This window comes from Xenia sp. Carnegie-2017, unplaced genomic scaffold (genome assembly GCF_021976095.1).
Source record: "Xenia sp. Carnegie-2017 unplaced genomic scaffold, XeniaSp_v1 HiC_scaffold_6, whole genome shotgun sequence".
Lineage (NCBI taxonomy): Eukaryota > Metazoa > Cnidaria > Anthozoa > Malacalcyonacea > Xeniidae > Xenia > Xenia sp. Carnegie-2017.
The window spans coordinates 12,581,982-12,606,665 of record NW_025813526.1 but is presented as its reverse complement, the minus strand read 5'-3'; the positions used below and the strand labels follow the sequence as shown (position 1 = coordinate 12,606,665).

The following is a 24,684-nucleotide window of genomic DNA, read 5'->3' as shown; positions in this document are numbered from 1 at the left end:
TCTAATGATTTCGTTTTAATGGATGATTATATATATAGAACTTGTGTCAGTGTAAGATGATCTGAAAAAACAACAGATAACTTCACAAAGTAAATGGTTTGAGCCGGGAGTATCCTTTACACAAATGTAAATCATCCAGGTTGGTATAGTACCAAGAAGAACTGTTTTTGTTGTTGTTGACTGACGTTTTGACAACCTTAGCGGTAGTCATCTTTACAGTCAAATAAGGACTAAACGTCAGGTTAGCCGTATTTGTTATCTGGTTCTTACGTCATTGTATTTTGTGTCTTTGCAGCGGTGGTTAAACCAGAGTTGTTGGCGTATACGTCTGACGTTGCTTGCAAAACGTATGTAGTCGTTAGCAAGTTGTTTGCTCTGTCATCCAAATAATCATAATAAAGTAAATGGTTTGAACCGAGAGTATCGTTACATGTTTGTAAATGTAGATTGTCCATTGTTGTTATAGTACAATCACACTAATTCACAATGACAATACACAGTTGACATTCCATTTATATCAGATTTCTCCGACTTGGAAGGTATTTCCTGGAAAGGGTCCTTATAATTTGTAATTATATTATTTTTGAAAGAAACAAATCACTGAAATCGGAAGACTTCCTTTTGAAGAATTCAAATATCAGCTAAAATTAAAGAATTATAATTTACTAGGAACACAACTCATAACAGAATGATTTATGTGAAATTCCTAAAGATCGGGATGGCTATAGATGACTTTTTCAGTGAAGGAAAAACATCAAACAATAATTAAAGCCTAACCAGCAGAGAAGAGACCTGCAGACCTTCACTGAATGATATTGCTTGATTTCCATTAAAAATTGCAAATATCTATGAACACTTTACCTGTTTTTTCTAAAGTGGACCACCCATATTTAATTCTGCTGTGTTAAAATTTGCCACAGTTACGCGATCTACACCTTGAAGACTGTGAACAAGTTACGGATTTTGCTATTCAAGAACTGACAAAAAACTGTGGAAAGCTAAGCGAAATTTTTCTACGGACCTGACAGAACTATTTACATTACCATTTAGAATTAATGGCAACAAAAACACCATATCGAACGGTCACAATCCATATAGAACATACCATTTCATCTTCGTCAACAAACAAGGATTCGGAGGTCGAGCATCATGGTGTACCAAATGTTATATTGTTCATGTTGAGACAATTTCCAATCTTTCTTCTCCAATCGTTTGTGCGCAAAGTTAGAAATCTTGGTCCACAGGGTGGCATAGCTAGTCTCTGTGTTTTTCTTGGATATTTTTCTGTCCTTGGATTTATCTTAAACGGTATTGTTAATCAATTTCGCATAGTTGCAAGCAGGGGCGGATTGAACTACGTCACATTCAGCACGCGACGTAGTTAAATTCTTCACAGCAGCGGAAAAAATTAATCGAATTTTAAATGTCCCTAGCTGAAAATAAAAACAATTTGCTCGTGTGGAATGAAGTCCGTTTTGTCGAAAGGACCAAGAGCATTTTTCTATTCGTCTTTTGCAGGTTCAAATCTCGTCTCGGTATGGTGTACTTTGTTTCGTTGTGTGAATAATGGTCATGAATTCTTTATCCGAAAATTAATTAAATTTTTTGTGTCCTCACAACGAAAGCATTAGAAAAATAAAAATATTTTCAGGGTTAGGGATAGTATTATGAGATATTTGTGCAACAACGTGCATTCACTGAGCAATGCTATTGTTTCCAGGACCTGGATTAACCATTGGATTAAGGGATCAAGTGGCTAAAAATACTTATATTTCACTTGCGGGAGAAATACCCATAGCTAACCCGCACAGAGTCAGCACGCCTTAAATTGTGCTGAATTTGGAGACTAAAATCTGTCTCTTGATTGGTTTATTGCCGTTGTGCTGACTAACGAGCCGCCGTTTTTGCTGAAATGTTCAAGCGGTGTTGTGCGAAATTCAGCACAAATTGAGATTGTTGATAGCGAGGTTTTATCTTTGAGCTGCAAAACCAACAATATTAATGAGAAGCATGACATCTTTCACTGATGGAGTCGAAGATGCTTTTACGAGGAAAGATGAGACTTTTATGGCTCAACTCTACGGAGAGATGTTGGATTGCCTGAAAGTCAACAGCATTGTTACCAACGATAATTTGTTGGACGTCTCGGTGTTGATATTTTCCGAAATATCAATGCCGAATTTTACATACCGCAGAGTGCCAAGACAAAGAACACAAATTTGGTTGCGTTAAGGTTAGAAAACTCATGACATGTTATGCATGCATGCTTACACAAGAATATATAAGCAAATATAAATTGACTTGATGTGATGCCCGATGGATTTGTCATTTGTGTTTTATTTATCTGATTCAAAACAAAACAAATTTTCAAATTTCGATCATATTTAAAACGTTTCTATTGATTTATTTCTTCATGTGTTCAATAGTATACTTAAGATAAGATATACAAAAATGAACTGAAGCATGATATTTGAAATTTACATAACATTATTTCAGATCTGCTACAAATGGCAACTGCCTCAATAGTTCATTGTCAATTCTGCTTGTTGGTGACATTTCTGTGGTGACTATTTTGAGGCTGATGACCTCTATAGAATTATTTTTATATGCTGATTATTATGCGAAACATCCATGTTTTTCAAATCTTTTTGAAACTCAGCATAACAAACACTTTGATTCTATCTCAAGCATGGTGGCCATGTCTGTCTCTTTTGAAGCTATTGATAGTGCTGGAAGTGGTTGTTCTATTGCTGAACTGGTCAGGGCAGAAGCTGTGTTAAATGCAAAAGATATGGCATGGACTGGGTTTGTTTGTTTGTTGGCACTCTCTTCAGTTACATCCTGTAGCATTTTTTCTTATTATCCTGACATATACTCTAGTGCTTATAGGTGGAATTTATTATTTAACCAAAGAATTGAACCTCGTATTCAATCTAGAGCTTGTGCTTCCACTAGTAATTATTTGCGAGTTTTGTTTTGCTTTGAAGGTTCAGCTCCTTAAGCAACTGCATTCAAACACAATCACTATGTGCCTTTGATACTTGGTGGGAAGGGAACTAAAAGAAAGGGAAGTAGTCACTTGTCACAAGCTAAAAAGCTCAGTATACAAACAAAGTTGAGGTTTACACATTCTGGTCCTACTGAGACAACCATGACAACTAAGGCTCATCCATATGGTATATCTCACAGTAGCGCTTTGGGTTCTTGTGATGCTTCTTCTTTTATTTCAACTTCTACCTTGCAATTACCAGATAATAAAACTGCAAATGCTGATTTGCCTAGAAATCCATATGATGTTGGTTTTTATAGAGAAAAGGTGAGAGGTATGGAAATTCATGAAATTGAAAAACTTGTGAAGAATGTATTCGTTCCTGATGAATGCTATGAATTTCCTAAAACTGTTGATGCAAATGGTTTGTTGGTTTGTAATGAACCAGGCCGTCCATGTCGGAAGCCCTCAAAGCATATTTTTCTGCGAGTTTCCTAGGCATGCTGATGAGCTCTGATATTGAGCGAAACGGTCAAAAATCGATAATTTATGAGCAAGAATGTTAGCTCATTCCAGTAATAAATATTTTAGGAGACCAACTGCAAAAACGCAGGAAATAGCGTTTTTCGCAATCCAATTTTAAAATTTTACCGCGGGGGAAATATTTCTTGACCCCCCTAGAAAAATCGCGCTAACGGTGCGACATTGTGCCTAAGTTCATATAAGAAGCTGGATCCGCCCCTGGTTGCAAGCATGTGTCTAATTTTGTTTTCTCTGTCTTCTCTGTCAAACGTGTTTTTGACAAAAACAACTATAACTCTGACTTTATCAAACGCAACACTTACAAACCCAACGAACCCAACGAAACGAACAATTCAGTGACAACAGCAACGATACCTTACATCAAAGGTACGTCTGAGACTATCTCGCGTATCTTACGACCATACAAAATACGCGTCGCACATAAACCAATCACAACTTTACGACAAGTACTAACGAACATAAAGGACAAAGAACAACCCAACGAACGACAAGGTGCAGTTTACAAAATAAATTGCTCCGACTGCCAAGCCTCCTATATCGGGGAAACTGGTAGGAACTTAAACATAAGACTTACTGAGCACAAAAGAGCTACTAAGAAACAAGACAAAACTAATCACATTGCCGAACACCACTGAATCACTAAGCACAACATTGACTGGGACTCGGCAAAATGCATCACTTACAGTACTGACTATAGACAACGGCTTACATTAGAAAGTTGGTATACCAACTTGGAACAAACCCCCCTGAACAGATCACAGCAATTACCGGCACCTTACAAACGACTTATTCACAATACAAACAAACGATCAACTAAAAACATTACACTTCAAACTAATTCACAATGACAATACACAATTGACACCCACACATTACAACTAAAAACGTCACACCTAAATCACACATCACAATAAAATATTTCACTTCACACTAATCCACAATGACAATACACATTTCCTGTACACACAATACAATGACGTAGGAACCAGATAACAAATACGGCTAACCTGACCTTTACTCCTCATTTGACTCTGAAGATGACTACCGCTAAGGTTGTCGAAACGTCAGTCTACAACAACAAAAACAGTCCTTCTCAGGACTTTATTAACCTGGACGATCATCAATTACAAACATATAAAAATAATTCAACAGTGAACAAAGAAACAAAAGTCATGATGTATCAATATCATATTTGAAAAGATGAGTGGAAAAGAACTATAATTGCAAACATTGGCAAAAACTGAAGCAGTAATAACACGCTAAGATGTGATATTTTGATTTCCAAAGGTATCCTAACTAATGCTCAAAACGATAAATACATGGATTGAGGTAAGAAACAAGGGCAGTTCAACGGTACTATGCTTCGTCGTTCATTTTCTTAACGATGAGTTCCTAGATGTCAGAGGTTGTGGATATAATGCAAAAGAGACATTGCATTTAAATCAGATTTCTCTGACTTGGAAGGTATTTCCTTGTATGCTTCCTTATGATTTGTAATTATATTATTTTTGAAAAAAATAAATCATTGGAATCGGAAGACTCCCGTTGATGAATTTAAATATTAGTTAAAATTAAAGAATTATAATTTACTAGGAACACAAGTCAAAGTTGAAATGTTTATGTGAAATTCTTGAATAACGGGATGGCTATAGATGACTTCTTTTTCAGTAAAGGTAAAACATCTAACAATAACTACAGCCTAACCAGCAGAGAAGAGACCTCCATACCTTCACTAAATTATATTGTTTGACTTCCATTAAAAAATTGAAAATGTCTAGAAACACTTTACGTGTTTTTTCTAAAGTTGACCATCCATATTTAATTCTGCTGTTAAAATTTGCCACAGTTATGCGATCTACACCTTGAAGATTGTGAACAAGTTCCGGATGTCACTATTCAAGAACTGATAAAAAACTGTGGAAAGCTAAGCGAACTTTTTCTACGGAGCTGACCAAACTATTTACATTGCCATTTAGAATGAATGGCAACAAAAACACCATATCCACCGGTCACAATCCATATAGAACATACCATTTCATCTTCGTCAAAAAACAAGGATCCGGAAGTCGAACATCATGGTGTACCAAATGTTATATTGCTCATGTTGATACCATTTCCAATCTTTCTTCTCCAATCGTTTGTGCGTAAAGTTAGAAATCTTGGTCCACAGGGTGGCATAGCTAATCTCTGTGTTTTTCTTGGATATTTTTCTGTACTTGGATTTATCTTAAACGGTATTGTTAATCAATTTCGCATAGTTGCAAGCATGATGTCTAATTTTGTTTTCTCTGTCTTCCGCTTTTAAAAATAAACTTTGGAAACGTGCATAACATCGGCTTGTGGAAGTTCAAAACTTTTCCAATTTTCTTTGGTCAAACATTTGGTGCATTTGAAGGCATTGGAAATGTTTAGTATTTCAAACTTGTTCTTTAAAAAGCCATCGTTATGCTTTTTGCAGGAAGAAAAGAACCAGCAAGAGTTGGGTTATTTTCGCATAAATACTTTCTTCTGCTTTAGATGAGAAAGCACAGAAAACCAAGAACAACAGACTTAGTTGATAACCAGATTATAACAGCTGTATTAGTAAAAGAGAGTGGGTCAAAGTTTTTTTTTCTAGAGCAGAGTATATGTGAATATTTGTATATGCTCAAATTTGCTTGACTCGTAAAATACAAATCACGCCAAAACGATCACACGTAGTGCTCTGTGCTATATTTCGTTACACTGAAGCTCGGTAGGTAGAACTTTCATTTCCTCGGCAGGAGGAAAAGAAATCTACAAACGATTCTTATGCCGATGATTCAGAGACTGAAACAGTTTATCCCAGCGTCTGTTTAAACCTTAGTAGGTCTCTCGTCTTAATTAAGAATCGAACTTTTATAACTTTCACATTCGATTTGCAGCTACAGATCTGTTGATTTGTTTCAGCATGTCGGTTAATCGTAACTGGTTTCTGCAGTCAACCCAAAACTGCGATTCACCACTTCGCTTCGACCAGTGACCTGTAGTACTAGTCTTACTGATTACGAGCAAGTAAAAGAAAAAATGGATGAAGTGACTAGAAAAATGGAAAAAGTTATGGCTGAAATAAATCAAAAATTTAGTTTGAACGTGGCAGTATTAGGAAATATGTAAAGAGATGACGGAATTGAGAAAAGAAACAAAAGCTTTTTAACAAAAGACTTCAACAGTGAAGAAAGAAACAAAAGTCATGATGTATCAATATCATATTTGAAAAGATGAGTGGAAAAGAACTATAATTCCAAACATTGGCAAAAACTGAAGCAGTAATAACACACTAAGATGTGATATTTTGATTTCTAAAGGTATCCCAACTAATGCTCGAAGTGAAAAAAACATGGCTTGAGGTAAGAAACAAGGGCAGTTCAACGGTACTATGCTTCGTCGTTTATTTTTAACGATAAGTTCCTTGATGTCAGAGGTTGTGGATATGATGCAAAAGAGATATTGCACTTAAATCAGATTTCTCTGACTTTGAAGGTATTTCCAGGTATGCTTCCTTATAATTTGTAATTATATATTTTTTGAAAAAATAAATCATTGAAATCGGAAGACTTCCTTTTGATGAATTTAAATATCAGTTAAAATTAAAGAATTATATATTACTAGGAACACAACTCAAAGTTAAAGGTGTATGTGAAATTCTTGAATAACGGGATGGCTATAGATGACTTCTTTTTCAGTAAAGGTAAAACATCTAACAATAACTACAGCCTAACTAGCAGAGAAAAGACCTGCAGACCTTCAATAAATTATATTGTTTGACTTCCATTAAAAAATTGAAAATGTCTAGAAACACTTTACGTGATTTTTCTATGATTGAACGAGTCAGTCTTAATGTTATGGTGGTAATTTTAAAGTCGGCGTTGGGCGCTTCATTAAAGCAAATTCTTTCGTCAATAAGACTTATTAGTTTTAACCTATTTACTTTATTATTTTTAACAATAAACAAAATAGATTAAATTGGCTGACAAAAAGTAATCCATTCAAAGATGTTTAATGTAGAAAGTGCACTGGGAAATGCTTATTCTTAAATGTTCATCTTTACGTTTTCTTCATGTAGTTTTAACTTCTTGGCAAATATTTCATTGATCAAAGATTTAAGCATGACTAGTTCGTTTGGTAGAACAAGTTAGTCTTAATGTTATGGTAGTAATTTCAAAACAGGCGTTGGGCGCTTCATTAAATAACATGACATGAAAAATTTAATTCAGACTGTTTTTTCTATGCTGTTTCTTATTAAATTAAACAGCTTAAGAAATTTTGCTACTTTTATATACTTTATTTGTCACTTCAATATATAACTTTCTCCACCAAGGTTGTTCTTCTAAATCTTAACTTTTACTTGACAGTAATGATTTGAAATTAAAAAGTGGACGTTGTTAGCATTTACATTACTCGGTTTTACATGAAAAGAAAACACTCCAATATTAAACTCAATCCCCATCCAACAATTGAAAAACGTGAACTTTATATGAATATTTATTAATTTTAAATATGAAAGAAAGCTGTTGGGTTAATTTACGAGTCTCATTTTTAATATATTAGCTACAAATAACAAACAATTTGCTATTAATAATGAACTTAACACAAAATTTTGCAATTTAAATGTATCTATAACAAGATTTAATACTTGTCAGATATTTGAAATCTTTTAGTACTGACTTATTATTAAATCAATCAATCTTAAGTTGAAAATATTTGAAATAACATTTATACCATATACATAAGAGAAATTATTAAGTTATGATCACTTCCATATGGTCTAGTTGTTAGGATTTGTGGTTTTCACCCACAAGGCCCGGGTTGAATTCCCGTATGGAAATAAAGCTAACTATTTTCGTCAATAAGACTTATTAGTTTTAATCTTTTATTTTATTATTTTTAACAATAAACAAAATAGATTAAATCGGCTGACAAAAATTAATCCATTCAAAGATGTTTAATGTAAAAAGTGCACTGGGAAATACTTATTCTTAAATGTTCATCTTTACGTTTCTTCATGTAGTTTCAACTTCTTGGCAAATATTTCATTAATCAAAGATTAAAGCATGACTAGTTCGTTTGGTAGAACAAGTTAGTCTTAATGTTATGGTAATAATTTCAAAACTGTTGGCGCTTCATTACATAACATGACATGAAAAATTTAATTCAGACTGTTTTTTCATGCTGTTTATTATTAAATTAAACAGCTAAGAATTTTGCTACTTTTATATACTTTATTTGTCACTTCAATATATAAACTTTCTCCACCAAGGTTGTTCTTTTAATCTTAACTTTTACTTGACAGTAATGATTTGAAATTAAGGAGTGGACGTTAGTACTTAAACTACTCTCTTTACATGAAAAGGAAACACTCCAATATTAAACACAATCTCCATCCAACAATTGAAAAACGTGACTTTTATATTAATACTTATTAATTTTAAATATGAAAGAAAGCTGTTGGCTTAATTTATGAGTCTCATTTTTAATATTTTAGCTACAAATAACAAACAATTTGCTATTAATAATGAACTTAACACGAAATTTTGCAATTTAAATGTATCCATAACAAGATTTAATACTTGTCAGATATTTGAAATCTTTAGTACTGACTTATTATTAAATCAATCAATCTTAAGTTGAAAATATTTGAATAACTTTTATACCATATGCAAATGGGAAATTTTAAGTTATGATCACTTCCATATGGTGTATTAGTTAGATTTGTGGTTTTCACCACAAGGCCCGGGTTGAATTCCCGTATGGAAATAAAGCTAACTATTTTCGTCAATAAGACTTATTACTTTTAAACTTTTACTTTATTACTTTTAACAATAAACAAAATAGATTAAATCGGCTGACAAAAATTAATCCATTCAAAGATGTTTAATGTAAAAAGTGCACTGGGAAATTCTTATTCTTCAATGTTCATCTTTACGTTTACTTCATGTAGTTTCAACTTCTTGGCAAATATTTCATTAATCAAAGATTAAAGCATGACTAGTTCGTTTGGTAGAACAAGTTAGTCTTAATGTTATGGTAGTAATTTCAAAACCAGCGTTGGGCGCTTCATTAAATAACATGACATGAAAAATTTAATTCAGACTGTTCCTTCTATGCTGTTTCTTATTAAATTAAAAAGCTTAAGAAATTTTTGCACTTTTATGTACTTTATTTGTCACTTCAATATATAACTTTCTCCACCATGGTCTTTCTTCTAAATCTAAATTTTTACTTGACAGTGATGATTTGAAATGAAAGAGTGGACGTTGTTAGCATTTACACTACTCTCTTTTACATGAAAAGCAAACACTCCAATATTAAACTCAATCCCCATCCAACAATTAAGAAAAATGTCTTTTATATTAATACTTATTAATTTTAAATATGAAAGAAAGCTGTTGGGTTAATTTATGAGTCTCATTTTTAATATATTAGCTACAAATAACAAACAATTTGCTATAAATAATGAACTTAACACAAAATTTTGCAATTTAAATGTATCTATAACAAGATTTAATACTTGTCAGATATTTGAAATCTTTTAGTTACTGACTTATTAATTAATCAATCAATCTTAAGTTGAAAATATTTGAAATAACTTTTTATACCATAAATAAAGAGAAATTTTTAAGTTATGATCACTTCTATATGGTGTAGTTGTTAGGATTTGTGGTTTTCACCCACAAGGCCCGGTTTCAATTCCCATATGGAAATAAAGCAAACTATTTTCGTCAATAAGACTTATTAGTTTTAACTTTACTTTATTACTTTAACAATAAACAAAATAGATTAAATTGGCTGACAAAAATTAATCCATTCAAAGATGTTTAATGTAAAAAGTGCACTGGGAAATGCTTATTCTTAAATGTTCATCTTTACGTTTTTTTCATGTAGTTTCAACTTCTTGGCAAATATTTCATTAATCAAAGATTAAAGCATGACTAGTTCGTTTGGTAGAACAAGTTAGTCTTAATGATATGGTAGTAATTTCAAAAAAGGCGTTGGGCGCTTCATTAAATAACATGACATGAAAAATTTAATTCAGACTGTTCCTTCTATGCTGTTTCTTATTAAATTAAACAGCTTAAGAATTTGGCTACTTTTATATACTTTATTTGTCACTTCAATATATAACTTTCTCCACCAACGTTGTTCTTTTAAATCTTAACTTTTACTTGACAGTAATGATTTGAAATTAAAGAGTGGACGTTGTTAGCATTTAAACTACTCTCTTTTACATGAAATGGAAACACTCCAATATTAAACACAATCCCCATCCAACAATTGAAAAACGTGACTTTTATATTAATACTTATTAATTTGAAATATGAAAGAAAGCTTTTGGGTTAATTTATGAGTCTCATTTTTAATATATTAGCTACAAATAACAAACAATTTGCTATTAATAATGAACTTAACACGAAATTTTGCAATTTAAATGTATCCATAACAAGATTTAATACTTGTCAGATATTTGAAATCTTTTAGTACTGACTTATTATTTAATCAATCAATCTTAAGTTGAAAATATTTGAAATAACTTTTTATACCATATGCATATAAGAAATTTTTAAGTTATAATCACTTACATATGGTCTAGTTGTTAGGATTTGTGGTTTTCACCCACAAGGCCCGGGTTTAATTCCGGTATGGAAATAAAGCAAACTAGTTTCGTCAATAAGACTTATTAGTTTTAACCTATTTACTTTATTATTTTTAACAATAAACAAAATAGATTAAATCGGTTGACAAAAATTCATCCATTCAAAGATGTTTAATGTAAAAAGTGCACCGGGAAATGCTTATTCTTAAATATTCATCTTTACGTTTTCTTCATGTAGTTTCAACTTCTTGGCAAATATCTCATTAATCAAAGATTAAAGCATGACTACTTCATTTGGTAGAACAAGTTAGTCTTAATGTTATGGTAGTAATTTCAAAACCGGCGTTGGGCGCTTCATTAAATAACATGACATGAAAAATTTAATTCAGACTGTTCTTCTATGCTGTTTCTTATTAAATTAAAAAGCTTAAGAATTTTTCTACTTTTATGTACTTTATTTGTCACTTCAATATATTACTTTCTCCAAAAATGTTGTTCTTTTAAATATTAACTTTATTTGACAGTAATGATTTGAAATTAACGAGTGGACGTTGTTAGCATTTACACTACTCTCTTTTACATGAAAAGCAAACACTCCAATATTAAACTCAATCCCCATCCAACAATTGAAAAACGTGACTTTTATATGAATACTTATTAATTTTAAATATGAAAGAAAGCTGTTGGGTTAATTTATGAGTCTCATTTTTAATATATTAGCTACAAATAACAAACAATTTGCTATTAATAATGAACTTAACACAAAATTTTGCAATTTAAATGTATCTATAACAAGATTTAATACTTGTCAGACATTTGAAATCTTTTAGTTACTGACTTATTATTTAATCAATCAATATTAAGTTCAAAATATTTGAAATAACTTTTTATACCATATGCATATGAGAAATTTTTAATTTATGACCACTTACATATGGTCTAGTTGTTAGGATTTGTGGTTTTCACCCACAAGGCCCGGGTTCAATTCCCGTATGGAAATAAAGCAAACTATTTTCGTCAATAAGACTTATTACTTTTAAACTTTTACTTTATTACTTTTAACAATAAACAAAATAGATTTAATTGGCTGACAAAAATCAATCCATTCAAAGATGTTTAATGTAAAAAGTGCACTGGGAAATGCTTATTCTTAAATGTTCATCTTTACGTTTTTTTCATGTAGTTTCAACTTCTTGGCAAATATTTCATTTATCAAAGATTAAAGCATGTATAGTTCGTTTGAACAAGTTAGTCTTAATGTTATGGTAGTAATTTCAAAACCGGCGTTGGGCGCTTCATTAAATAACATGACATGAAAATTTTAATTCAGACTGTTTTTCCTTTGCTGTTTCTTATTAAATTAAACAGCTTAAGAAATTTTTCTACTTTTATATACTTTATTTGTCACTTCAATATATAACTTTCTCCACCAAGGTTGTTCTTCTAAATCTTAAATTTTTCTTGACAGTAATGATTTGAAATTAAAGAGTTGATGTTGTTAGCATTTACACTACTCTCTTTTTCATGAAAAGCAAACACTCCAATATTAAACTCAATCCCCATCCAACAATTAAGAAAATGTCTTTATATTAATACTTATTAATTTTAAATATGAAAGAAAGCTGTTGGGTTAATTTATGAGTCTCATTTTAATATATTAGCTACAAATAACAAACAATTTGCTATTAATAATGAACTTAACACAAAATTTTGCAATTTAAATGTATTTATAACAAGATTTAATACTTGTCAGATATTTGAAATCTTTTAGTTACTGACTTATTAATTAATCAATCAATCTTAAGTTGAAAATATTTGAAATAACTTTTTATACCATAAATATAAGAGAAATTTTTAAGTTATGATCACTTCTATATGGTGTAGTTGTTAGGATTTGTGGTTTTCACCCATAAGGCCCGGGTTCAATTCCCATATGGAAATAAAGCAAACTATTTTCGTCAATAAGACTTATTAGTTTTAAACTTTTACTTTATTACTTTTAACAATAAACAAAATAGATTTAATTGGCTGACAAAAATTAATCCATTCAAAGATGTTTAATGTAAAAATTGCACTGGGAAATGCTTATTCTTAAATGTTCATCTTTACGTTTTTTTCATGTAGTTTCAACTTCTTGGCAAATATTTCATTTATCAAAGATTAAAGCATGTATAGTTCGTTTCATTGAACAAGTCACTCTTAATGTTATGGTAGTAATTTCAAAACCGGCGTTGGGCGCTTCATTAAATAACATGACATGAAAATTTTAATTCAGACTGTTTTTTCCTTTGCAGTTTCTTATTAAATTAAACAGCATAAGAAATTTTTCTACTTTTATATACTTTATTTGTCACTTCAATATATAACTTTCTCCACCAAGGTTGTTCTTCTAAATCTTAAATTTTTCTTGACAGTAATGATTTGAAATTAAAGAGTTGATGTTATTAGCATTTACACTACACTCTTTTTCATTAAAAGCAAACACTCCAATATTAAAGTCAATCCCCATCCAACAATTAAGAAAATGTCTTTTATATTAATACTTATTAATTTTAAATATGGAAGAAAGCTGTTGGGTTAATTTATGAGTCTCATTTTAATATATTAGCTACAAATAACAAACAATTTGCTATTAATAATGAACTTAACACAAAATTTTGCAAATTAAATGTATTTATAACAAGATTTAATACTTGTCAGATATTTGAAATCTTTTAGTTACTGACTTATTAATTAATCAATCAATCTTAAGTTGAAAATATTTGAAATAACTTTTATACCATAAATATAAGAGAAATTTTAAGTTATGATCACTTCTATATGGTGTAGTTGTTAGGATTTGTGGTTTTCACCCACAAGGCCCGGGTTCAATTCCCATATGGAAATAAAGCAAACTATTTTCGTCAATAAGACTTATTAGTTTTAAACTTTTACTTTATTACTTTTAACAATAAACAAAATAGATTAAATCGGCTGACAAAATTAATCCATTCAAAGATGTTTAATGTAAAATTGCACTGGGAAATGCTTATTCTTAAATGTTCATCTTTACGTTTCTTCATGTAGTTTCAACTTCTTGGCAAATATTTCATTAATCAAAGATTAAAGCATGACTAGTTCGTTTGGTAGAACAAGTTAGTCTTAATGTTATGGTAATAATTTCAAAACCGGCGTTGGGCGCTTCATTAAATAACATGACATGAAAAATTAATTCAGACTGTTTTTCTATGCTGTTTCTTATTAAATTAAACAGCTTAAGAATTTTGCTACTTTTATATACTTTATTTGTCACTTCAATATATAACTTTCTCCACCAACGTTGTTCTTTAAAATTAACTTTTACTTGACAGTAATGATTTGAAATTAAAGAGTGGACGTTGTTAGCATTTACACTACTCTCTTTTACATGAAAAGGAAACACTCCAATATTAAACACAATCTCCATCCAACAATTGAAAAACGTGACTTTTATATTAATACTTATTAATTTGAAATATGAAAGAAAGCTTTTGGGTTAATTTATGAGTCTCATTTTTAATATATTAGCTACAAATAACAAACAATTTGCTATTAATAATGAACTTAACACGAAATTTTGCAATTTAAATGTATCCATAACAAGATTTAATACTTGTCAGATATTTGAAATCTTTTAGTACTGACTTATTATTTAATCAATCAATCTTAAGTTGAAAATATTTGAAATAACTTTTTATACCATATGCATATGAGAAATTTTTAATTTATGACCACTTACATATGGTCTAGTTGTTAGGATTTGTGGTTTTCACCCACAAGGCCCGGGTTCAATTCCCGTATGGAAATAAAGCAAACTATTTTCGTCAATAAGACTTATTAGTTTTAACCTATTTACTTTATTTTTTTAACAATAAACAAAATAGATTAAATCGGCTGACAAAAATTAATCCATTCAAAGATGTTTAATGTAAAAGTGCACTGGGAAATGCTTATTCTTAAATGTTCATCTTTACGTTTACTTCATGTAGTTTTAATTTCTTGGCAAATATTTCATTTATCAAAGATTAAAGCATGTCTAGTTCGTTTGGTAGAACAAGTTAGTCTTAATGATATGGTAGTAATTTCAAAAAAGGCGTTGGGCGCTTCATTAAATAACATGACATGAAAAATTTAATTCAGACTGTTTTTTTCTATGCTGTTTATTATTAAATTAAACAGCTTAAGAATTTTGCTACTTTTATATACTTTATTTGTCACTTCAATATATAACTTTCTCCACCAAGGTTGTTCTTTTAAATCTTAACTTTTACTTGACAGTAATGATTTGAAATTAAGGAGTGGACGTTGTTAGCATTTAAACTACTCTCTTTTACATGAAAAGGAAACACTCCAATATTAAACACAATCTCCATCCAACAATTGAAAAACGTGACTTTTATATTAATACTTATTAATTTTAAATATGAAAGAAAGCTGTTGGCTTAATTTATGAGTCTCATTTTTAATATTTTAGCTACAAATAACAAACAATTTGCTATTAATAATGAACTTAAAACAAAATTTTGCAATTTAAATGTATCTATAACAAGATTTAATACTTGTCAGATATTTGAAATATTTTAGTTACTGACTTATTATTTAATCAATCAATCTTAAGTTGAAAATATTTGAAATAACTTTTATACCATATACATAAGAGAAATTTTAAGTTATGATCACTTCCATATGGTCTAGTGGTTAGGATTTGTGGTTTTCACCCACAAGGCCCGGGTTCAATTCCGTATGGAAATAAAGCAAACTATTTTCGTCAATAAGACTTATTAGTTTTAACCTATTTACTTTATTATTTTTAACAATAAACAAAATAGATTAAATCGGCTGACAAAAATTAATCCATTCAAAGATGTTTAATGTAAAAAGTGCACTGAGAAATGCTTATTCTTAAATGTTCATCTTTACGTTTACTTCATGTAGTTTTAATTTCTTGGCAAATATTTCATTTATCAAAGATTAAAGAACGTCTACTTCGTTTGGTAGAACAAGTTAGTCTTAATGTTATGGTAGTAATTTCAAAACAGGCGTTGGGCGCTTCATTAAATAACATGACATGAAAAATTTAATTCAGACTGTTTTTTCTATGCTGTTTCTTATTAAATTAAACAGCTTAAGAAATTTTGCTACTTTTATATACTTTATTTGTCACTTCAATATATAACTTTCTCCACCAAGGTTGTTCTTCTAAATCTTAACTTTTACTTGACAGTAATGATTTGAAATTAAAGAGTGGACGTTGTTAGCATTTACACTACTCTCTTTTATATGAAAAGGAAACACTCCAATATTAAACTCAATCCCCATGCAACAAATGAAAACGTGACTTTTATATTAATACTTATTAATTTTAAATATGAAAGAAAGCTGTTGGCTTAATTTATGAGTCTCATTTTAATATATTAGCTACAAATAACAAACAATTTGCTATTAATAATGAACTTAAAACAAAATTTTGCAATTTAAATATATCTATAACAAGATTTAATACTTGTCAGACATTTGAAATCTTTTAGTTACTGACTTATTATTTAATCAATCAATCTTAAGTTGAAAATATTTGAAATAACTTTTATACCATATGCATAAGAGAAATTTTTAAGTTATGATCACTTCCATATGGTCTAGTGGTTAGGATTTGTGGTTTTCACCCACAAGGCCCGGGTTCAATTCCGTATGGAAATAAAGCAAACTATTTTCGTCAATAAGACTTATTAGTTTTAACCTATTTACTTTATTATTTTTAACAATAAACAAAATAGATTAAATCGGCTGACAAAAATTAATCCATTCAAAGATGTTTAATGTAAAAAGTGCACTGAGAAATGCTTATTCTTAAATGTTCATCTTTACGTTTACTTCATGTAGTTTTAATTTCTTGGCAAATATTTCATTTATCAAAGATTAAAGAACGTCTACTTCGTTTGGTAGAACAAGTTAGTCTTAATGTTATGGTAATAATTTCAAAACCGGCGTTGGGCGCTTCATTAAATAACATGACATGAAAAATTTAATTCAGACTGTTTTTTCTATGCTGTTTCTTATTAAATTAAACAGCTTAAGAAATTTTGCTACTTTTATATACTTTATTTGTCACTTCAATATATAACTTTCTCCACCAAGGTTGTTCTTCTAAATCTTAACTTTTACTTGACAGTAATGATTTGAAATTTTGTTAGCATTTACACTACTCTCTTTTACATGAAAAGCAAACACTCCAATATTAAACTCAATCCCCATCCAACAATTAAGAAAAACGTCTTTTATATTAATACTTATTAATTTTAAATATGAAAGAAAGCTGTTGGGTTAATTTATGAGTCTCATTTTAATATATTAGCTACAAATAACAAACAATTTGCTATTAATAATGAACTTAACACAAAATTTTGCAATTTAAATGTATCTATAACAAGATTTAATACTTGTCAGATATTTGAAATCTTTTAGTTACTGACTTATTAATTAATCAATCAATCTTAAGTTGAAAATATTTGAAATAACTTTTTATACCATAAATAAAGAGAAATTTTAAGTTATGATCACTTCTATATGGTCTAGTTGTTAGGATTTGTGGTTTTCACCCACAAGGCCCGGGTTCAATTCCGTATGGAAATAAAGCAAACTATTTTCGTCAATAAGACTTATTAGTTTTTAACTTTTACTTTATTACTTTTAACAATAAACAAAATAGATTAAATTGGCTGACAAAAATTAATCCATTCAAAGATGTTTAATGTAAAAAGTGCACTGGGAAATGCTTATTCTTAAATGTTCATCTTTACGTTTTTTCATGTAGTTTCAACTTCTTGGCAAATATTTCATTTATCAAAGATTAAAGCATGTATAGTTCGTTTCATTGAACAAGTCAGTCTTAATGTTATGGTAGTAATTTCAAAACCGGCGTTGGGCGCTTCATTAAATAACATGACATGAAAATTTTAATTCAGACTGTTTTTCCTTTGCAGTTTCTTATTAAATTAAACAGCTTAAGAAATTTTTCTACTTTTATATACTTTATTTGTCACTTCAATATATAACTTTCTCCACCAAGGTTGTTCTTCTAAATCTTAAATTTTTCTTGACAGTAATGATTTGAAATTAAAGAGTTGATGTTATTAGCATTTACACTACTCTCTTTTACATGAAAAGCAAACACTCCAATATTAAACTCAATCCCCATCCAACAATTAAGAAAAATGTCTTTTATATTAATACTTATTAATTTTAAATATGAAAGAAAGCTGTTGGGTTAATTTATGAGTCTCATTTTTAATATATTAGCTACAAATAACAAACAATTTGCTATAAATAATGAACTTAACACAAAATTTTGCAATTTAAATGTATCTATAACAAGATTTAATACTTGTCAGATATTTGAAATCTTTTAGTTACTGACTTATTAATTAATCAATCAATCTTAAGTTGAAAATATTTGAAATAACTTTTTATACCATAAATATAAGAGAAATTTTTAAGTTATGATCACTTCTATATGGTGTAGTTGTTAGGATTTGTGGTTTTCACCCACAAGGCCCGGGTTCAATTCCCATATGGAAATAAAGCAAACTATTTTCGTCAATAAGACTTATTAGTTTTAAACTTTTACTTTATTACTTTTAACAATAAACAAAATAGATTAAATCGGCTGACAACAATTAATCCATTCAAAGATGTTTAATGTAAAAATTGCACTGGGAAATGCTTATTCTTAAATGTTCATCTTTACGTTTTTTTCATGTAGTTTCAACTTCTTGGCAAATATTTCATTAATCAAAGATTAAAGCATGACTAGTTCGTTTGGTAGAACAAGTTAGTCTTAATGTTATGGTAATAATTTCAAAACCGGCGTTGGGCGCTTCATTACATAACATGACATGAAAAATTTAATTCAGACTGTTTTTTTCTATGCTGTTTATTATTAAATTAAACAGCTTAAGAATTTTGCTACTTTTATATACTTTATTTGTCACTTCAATATATAACTTTCTCCACCAAGGTTGTTCTTTTAAATCTTAACTTTTACTTGACAGTAATGATTTGAAATTAAAGAGTTGATGTTATTAGCATTTACACTACACTCTTTTTCATTAAAAGCAAACACTCCAATATTAAAGTCAATCCCCATCCAACAATTAAGAAAAATGTCTTTTATATTAATACTTATTAATTTTAAATATGGAAGAAAGCTGTTGGGTTAATTTATGAGTCTCATTTTTAATATATTAGCTACAAATAACAAACAATTTGCTATAAATAATGAACTTAACACAAAATTTTGCAATTTAAATGTATCTATAACAAGATTTAATACTTGTCAGATATTTGAAATCTTTTAGTTACTGACTTATTAATTAATCAATCAATCTTAAGTTGAAAATATTTGAAATAACTTTTTATACCATAAATATAAGAGAAATTTTTAAGTTATGATCACTTCTATATGGTGTAGTTGTTAGGATTTGTGGTTTTCACCCATAAGGCCCGGGTTCAATTCCCATATGGAAATAAAGCAAACTATTTTCGTCAATAAGACTTATTAGTTTTAAACTTTTACTTTATTACTTTTAACAATAAACAAAATAGATTAAATCGGCTGACAACAATTAATCCATTCAAAGATGTTTAATGTAAAAATTGCACTGGGAAATGCTTATTCTTAAATGTTCATCTTTACGTTTTTTTCATGTAGTTTCAACTTCTTGGCAAATATTTCATTTATCAAAGATTAAAGCATGTATAGTTCGTTTCATTGAACAAGTCACTCTTAATGTTATGGTAGTAATTTCAAAACCGGCGTTGGGCGCTTCATTAAATAACATGACATGAAAATTTTAATTCAGACTGTTTTTTCCTTTGCAGTTTCTTATTAAATTAAACAGCATAAGAAATTTTTCTACTTTTATATACTTTATTTGTCACTTCAATATATAACTTTCTCCACCAAGGTTGTTCTTCTAAATCTTAAATTTTTCTTGACAGTAATGATTTGAAATTAAAGAGTTGATGTTATTAGCATTTACACTACACTCTTTTTCATTAAAAGCAAACACTCCAATATTAAAGTCAATCCCCATCCAACAATTAAGAAAAATGTCTTTTATATTAATACTTATTAATTTTAAATATGGAAGAAAGCTGTTGGGTTAATTTATGAGTCTCATTTTTAATATATTAGCTACAAATAACAAACAATTTGCTATTAATAATGAACTTAACACAAAATTTTGCAAATTAAATGTATTTATAACGAGATTTAATACCTGTCAGATATTTGAAATCTTTTAGTTACTGACTTATTAATTAATCAATCAATCTTAAGTTGAAAATATTTGAAGTAACTTTTTATACCATAAATATAAGAGAAATTTTTAAGTTATGATCACTTCTATATGGTGTAGTTGTTAGGATTTGTGGTTTTCACCCACAAGGCCCGGGTTCAATTCCCATATGGAAATAAAGCAAACTATTTTCGTCAATAAGACTTATTAGTTTTTAACTTTTACTTTATTACTTTTAACAATAAACAAAATAGATTAAATTGGCTGACAAAAATTAATCCATTCAAAGATGTTTAATGTAAAAAGTGCACTGGGAAATGCTTATTCTTAAATGTTCATCTTTACGTTTTTTTCATGTAGTTTCAACTTCTTGGCAAATATTTCATTAATCAAAGATTAAAGCATGACTAGTTCGTTTGGTAGAACAAGTTAGTCTTAATGATATGGTAGTAATTTCAAAACCGGCGTTGGGCGCTTCATTAAATAACATGACATGAAAATTTTAATTCAGACTGTTTTTTCCTTTGCAGTTTCTTATTAAATTAAACAGCATAAGAAATTTTTCTACTTTTATATACTTTATTTGTCACTTCAATATATAACTTTCTCCACCAAGGTTGTTCTTCTAAATCTTAAATTTTTCTTGACAGTAATGATTTGAAATTAAAGAGTTGATGTTATTAGCATTTACACTACACTCTTTTTCATTAAAAGCAAACACTCCAATATTAAAGTCAATCCCCATCCAACAATTAAGAAAAATGTCTTTTATATTAATACTTATTAATTTTAAACATGGAAGAAAGCTGTTGGGTTAATTTATGAGTCTCATTTTTAATATATTAGCTACAAATAACAAACAATTTGCTATTAATAATGAACTTAACACAAAATTTTGCAAATTAAATGTATTTATAACGAGATTTAATACCTGTCAGATATTTGAAATCTTTTAGTTACTGACTTATTAATTAATCAATCAATCTTAAGTTGAAAATATTTGAAATAACTTTTTATACCATAAATATAGGAGAAATTTTTAAGTTATGATCACTTCTATATGGTGTAGTTGTTAGGATTTGTGGTTTTCACCCATAAGGCCCGGGTTCAATTCCCATATGGAAATAAAGCAAACTATTTTCGTCAATAAGACTTATTAGTTTTAAACTTTTACTTTATTACTTTTAACAATAAACAAAATAGATTTAATTGGCTGACAAAATTAATCCATTCAAAGATGTTTAATGTAAAAATGCACTGGGAAATGCTTATTCTTAAATGTTCATCTTTACGTTTTTTTCATGTAGTTTCAACTTCTTGGCAAATATTTCATTTATCAAAGATTAAAGCATGTATAGTTCGTTTCATTGAACAAGTCACTCTTAATGTTATGGTAGTAATTTCAAAACCGGCGTTGGGCGCTTCATTAAATAACATGACATGAAAATTTTAATTCAGACTGTTTTTTCCTTTGCAGTTTCTTATTAAATTAAACAGCATAAGAAATTTTTCTACTTTTATATACTTTATTTGTCACTTCAATATATAACTTTCTCCACCAAGGTTGTTCTTCTAAATCTTAAATTTTTCTTGACAGTAATGATTTGAAATTAAAGAGTTGATGTTATTAGCATTTACACTACACTCTTTTTCATTAAAAGCAAACACTCCAATATTAAAGTCAATCCCCATCCAACAATTAAGAAAAATGTCTTTTATATTAATACTTATTAATTTTAAATATGGAAGAAAGCTGTTGGGTTAATTTATGAGTCTCATTTTTAATATATTAGCTACAAATAACAAACAATTTGCTATTAATAATGAACTTAACACAAAATTTTGCAAATTAAATGTATTTATAACGAGATTTAATACCTGTCAGATATTTGAAATCTTTTAGTTACTGACTTATTAATTAATCAATCAATCTTAAGTTGAAAATATTTGAAATAACTTTTTATACCATAAATATAAGAGAAATTTTTAAGTTATGATCACTTCTATATGGTGTAGTTGTTAGGATTTGTGGTTTTCACCCACAAGGCCCGGGTTCAATTCCCATATGGAAATAAAGCAAACTATTTTCGTCAATAAGACTTATTAGTTTTAAACTTTTACTTTATTACTTTTAACAATAAACAAAATAGATTAAATCGGCTGACAAAAATTAATCCATTCAAAGATGTTTAATGTAAAAAGTTCACTGGGAAATGCTTATTCTTAAATGTTCATCTTTACGTTTTTTTCATGTAGTTTCAACTTCTTGGCAAATATTTCATTAATCAAAGATTAAAGCATGACTAGTTCGTTTGGTAGAACAAGTTAGTCTTAATGATATGGTAGTAATTTCAAAACCGGCGTTGGGCGCTTCATTAAATAACATGACATGAAAAATTTAATTTAGACTGTTTTCTATGCTGTTTCTTATTAAATTAAACAGCTTAAGAATTTTGCTACTTTTATATACTTTATTTGTCACTTCAATATATAACTTTCTCCACCAACGTTGTTCTATTAAAATTAACTTTTACTTGACAGTAATGATTTGAAATTAAAGAGTGGACGTTGTTAGCATTTAAACTACTCTCTTTTACATGAAAAGGAAACACTCCATATTAAACACAATCCCCATCCAACAATTGAAAAACGTGACTTTTATATTAATACTTATTAATTTTAAATATGAAAGAAAGCTGTTGGCTTAATTTATGAGTCTCATTTTTAATATATTAGCTACAAATAACAAAAAATTTGCTATTAATAATGAACTTAACACGAAATTTTGCAATTTAAATGTATCCATAACAAGATTTAATACTTGTCAGATATTTGAAATCTTTTAGTACTGACTTATTATTTAATCAATCAATCTTAAGTTGAAAATATTTGAAATAACTTTTTATACCATATGCATATGGGAAATTTTTAAGTTATGATCACTTCCATATGGTCTAGTTGTTAGGATTTGTGGTTTTCACCCACAAGGCCCGGGTTGAATTCCCGTATGGAAATAAAGCTAACTATTTTCGTCAATAAGACTTATTAGTTTTAACCTATTTACTTTATTTTTTTTAACAATAAACAAAATAGTTTAAATCGGCTGACAAAAATTAATCCATTTAAAGATGTTTAATGTAAAAAGTGCACTGGGAAATGCTTATTCTTAAATGTTCATCTTTACGTTTACTTCATGTAGTTTTAATTTCTTGGCAAATATTTCATTTATCAAAGATTAAAGAACGTCTACTTCGTTTGGTAGAACAAGTTAGTCTTAATGTTATGGTAGTAATTTCAAAACAGGCGTTGGGCGCTTTATTAAATAACATGACATGAAAAATTTAATTTAGACTGTTTTTTCTATGCTGTTTCTTATTAAATTAAACAGCTTAAGAATTTTGCTACTTTTATATACTTTATTTGAAACTTCAATATATAACTTTCTCCACCAAGGTTGTTCTTTTAAATCTTAACTTTTACTTGACAGTAATGATTTGAAATTAAAGAGTGGACGTTGTTAGCATTTACACTACTCTCTTTTATATGAAAAGGAAACACTCCAATATTAAACTCAATTCCCATGCAACAAATGAAAAACGTGACTTTTATATGAATACTTATTAATTTTCAATATGAAAGAAAGCTGTTGGCTTAATTTATGAGTCTCATTTTTAATATATTAGCTACAAATAACAAACAATTTGCTATTAATAATGAACTTAAAACAAAATTTTGCAATTTAAATCTATCTATAACAAGATTTAATACTTGTCAGATATTTGAATTATTTTAGTGACTGACTTATTATTTAATCAATCAATCTTAAGTTGAAAATATTTGAAATAACTTTTTATACCATATACATAAGAGAAATTTTTAAGTTATGATCACTTCCATATGGTCTAGTGGTTAGGATTTGTGGTTTTCACCCACAAGGCCCGGGTTCAATTCCCGGTATGGAAATAAGGCAAACTCTTTCGTCAATAAGACTTATTAGTTTTAACCTATTTGCTGTATTATTTTTAACAATAAACAAAATAGATTAAATCGGCTGACAAAAATTAATCCATTCAAAGATGTTTAATGTAAAAAGTGCACTGAGAAATGCTTATTCTTAAATGTTCATCTTTACGTTTACTTCATGTAGTTTTAATTTCTTGGCAAATATTTCATTTATCAAAGATTAAAGAACGTCTACTTCGTTTGGTAGAACAAGTTAGTCTTAA

At 29.0% G+C, this 24,684-nt stretch overlaps 1 non-coding gene across 1 annotated transcript; it reads left to right on the top strand.

Moving 5' to 3' along the window:
- The first annotated feature begins 24,349 nt into the window (after positions 1-24,349).
- Positions 24,350-24,421, top strand: Trnae-uuc. The gene has a single exon. It is a non-coding gene; the product is annotated as a tRNA-Glu (tRNA).
- Positions 24,422-24,684: the final 263 nt, after the last annotated feature.